Consider the following 2,639-nt stretch of genomic DNA (forward strand, 5'->3'; position numbering starts at 1 on the left):
TTAGCGGCGTGTTCTTTAAATGGGTCTTTTTGGGGGAACTTTCAAACATAACAGGAATTTGTCAAGTGGCTTTGCTTGGCGTTCAGAGCAGTGGCTGTACAAGCTGACACACATAGCTCAAAGAGATTTGGGTTTGTTTGCAAGAGCCATGCTGTCCTGATGCATTCATATTTGTGGTACATTTTAGTCAAATGAACGAAAAAAATACTTGTTCTGTTCTGAAATTCTGATCTTTTTTTCCCCTTTCAAATGAGATTAAACTCTTGGATCATGTGCCAACCCTTGGCCTATTGTGAGGGTAAGCCCTGATAGTAAACCAGCAGAATAATTCTGAGAATTGGGAGCACAAAGCAGACATGAAATAGGACTGGTTTCATCATTGCGGAGTGAGAAGGCCTGGTTTTAGTAGAGCAGCTCAAATGATGGTTCTGTGACAGAATAGGAGAGAACATGTCTAATATATGTGAGAAGATGTCCTGTTGAGTGAGAGCCATGTTTTTCTGTGCCAACTCCATACCTCTCCACCTCCCATCCCTCCTTCACTTTTAAGCTACTCCATCCCTTTATTTCATGGCTTTCTTTCCCCATCTCTGACACTAAAATTTTGTCAGTTACACATAAAAGAAGGTTAAATACACACTGCCTATTTTCTCGCTTATATGCAAACACACCCACACAATCTGTCTTCCTGTTCTGATATTTTCCATGTTTTGCTTTGTCTTTCTCTCTTCAGTCAATTATGCAGATGTCTAATGCTTTCTCCCTTCTGTAGGGAGCAAGCAGAGCATCTATCATCCTCCAGGGGTTGGTGGTAATGGCGGGGGGCTGTGAGACCCATGCTTTGCTCTGCAACAGTGAGCACTCGTTCCTCTGGCCTGGAAGGACGCCAGTCAACTAGGGATCAAACTTTGGCTGTCGGCCCGGCAACGGGCTTCTACAGCTCCCTCCCTTTACCACCAGATCTGGGCCACTTCCATGTCGGCCAGCAGCAGCAGGGAGCTTTTTATTTTTTATTTTGCTGGGATCTAATCCGTTGTTTGTTCTTGAGTTTGTGTGTGTGTGCTATAGATGTGCAAAGATGGGTGTTTGGGAGGAAATAGAAACTAGGAACATGCTGGTATGTGAGATAGCAGAAGAGACCCTGTAGCCTCAGAGGTGAAGTTTGCCAATCAGATACCAGAAGACTAAAAACAGACAAAATGACACTGAGGCAGCAAAGCAGTGTAGGTATGCATCATCTGAAGGTGAAGATGTATTCAATCCTAGACAATAATCTATGATATGGGTCATGATCTCAGCTGAATTGAACCTTTTATCCATAATTAACTTCTAAATATAAGAATATAAAAACCATGTTAAATAGGTTAGTTTTTGTATTTGAATCTTTTTTTTTTCAGCTTAATTACAGTCAAGTAATCATCATTATGTAAACTATGGATGCCCAAAATACTTCAACATAATATAAGATCAGGGTTGGTCAATGTTGGTCATCTGTAAACATAATGGTATCAGCCTAATAATAAACACTGAGCCAATATTAGCAACCCATATATATCCTGTATCTAATGATGCATTCCTTGATTATTATTACTTTTGCCAGTTATTAGTATTTTGACATATTTCTCTTCAAATAATGTATGTTATGCCAGATCACTGTAAAATGAAATGTAGCTACTGCTCAAAGCATACCATCAAGCTCTGACATCACAGCTCACAAGAAATCATCTGACATCACAAGAAAATCAACTTGAAGACTATATTTTGTAAATTTTGGTGTCCACCTGCAAAGAGAGACGATGTACCTCAGCAGAACTCTGTGTGTTCCTAGCATACAGTAACCTCGGGGGGTGTCGCTCTGCAGAACCCTCCTGATCACCGCTGTAGTGAAGTAATAACAAAGTCCCAGGATAGATACTTGAAGACAAATAAAGACAATCTTTTTGAAAGCCAACCTTATTACAGTATCAGAATTGCTTCGGCTAACCAAAACAAACGACCATGTGGTCACTCCCTCTGTCACAGAACCCAATGGAACATGAGCACCCAGCCTTATGACAGTACTAATGAGAAGAGCTGCCGACTCAAGGCTGCCAAGAGCCAGTAGATTAGTAAAATAGGTTTGATGTTTTTATTTGCTTCAGGTGTCAGGCTTAGAACAGAATGAACCAGTATTAGAGCCAGAAAGACAGTTAGCTTTAATAAAATGTTTATTAAAGATGGAACTGTAGAGAACTGCGGAGAACAGCGTTGGCGTCTAAGACAAGAACCTCTGCAGGAGGAGAACAAAGGTTAGTGACCACATCTATCTGGCAGAGGATGATAATGAATGTGTCACTAACCTGGTCCTTATGGTCCATGCCCCAAGGGTGAGGTTGGTTACAGCCGGTCTGCTGCCAGCAAGACGAGGCGAGGCGTGTCTAAGAAGTGCGTGGGAGGAGATCAGGGGTACCGAAGGGAAATCCAGGACTGTGTCGGGAAACAGTTCCAGGTTCGGTAAACGGGCAGAATCCAGCAGGACTTTGAAGTCAGGTCAAGCAAAGACATAACGGCAGAGATGGCAAAAGTACTCACTTTCCGTACTTGAGTAAAAGTACAGATACTTGTGTTAAAAAATACTCTGGTAAAAGTGGAAGTACTGA

This window comes from Cyprinodon variegatus, unplaced genomic scaffold (genome assembly GCF_000732505.1).
Source record: "Cyprinodon variegatus isolate N-32 unplaced genomic scaffold, C_variegatus-1.0 Scaffold377, whole genome shotgun sequence".
Lineage (NCBI taxonomy): Eukaryota > Metazoa > Chordata > Actinopteri > Cyprinodontiformes > Cyprinodontidae > Cyprinodon > Cyprinodon variegatus.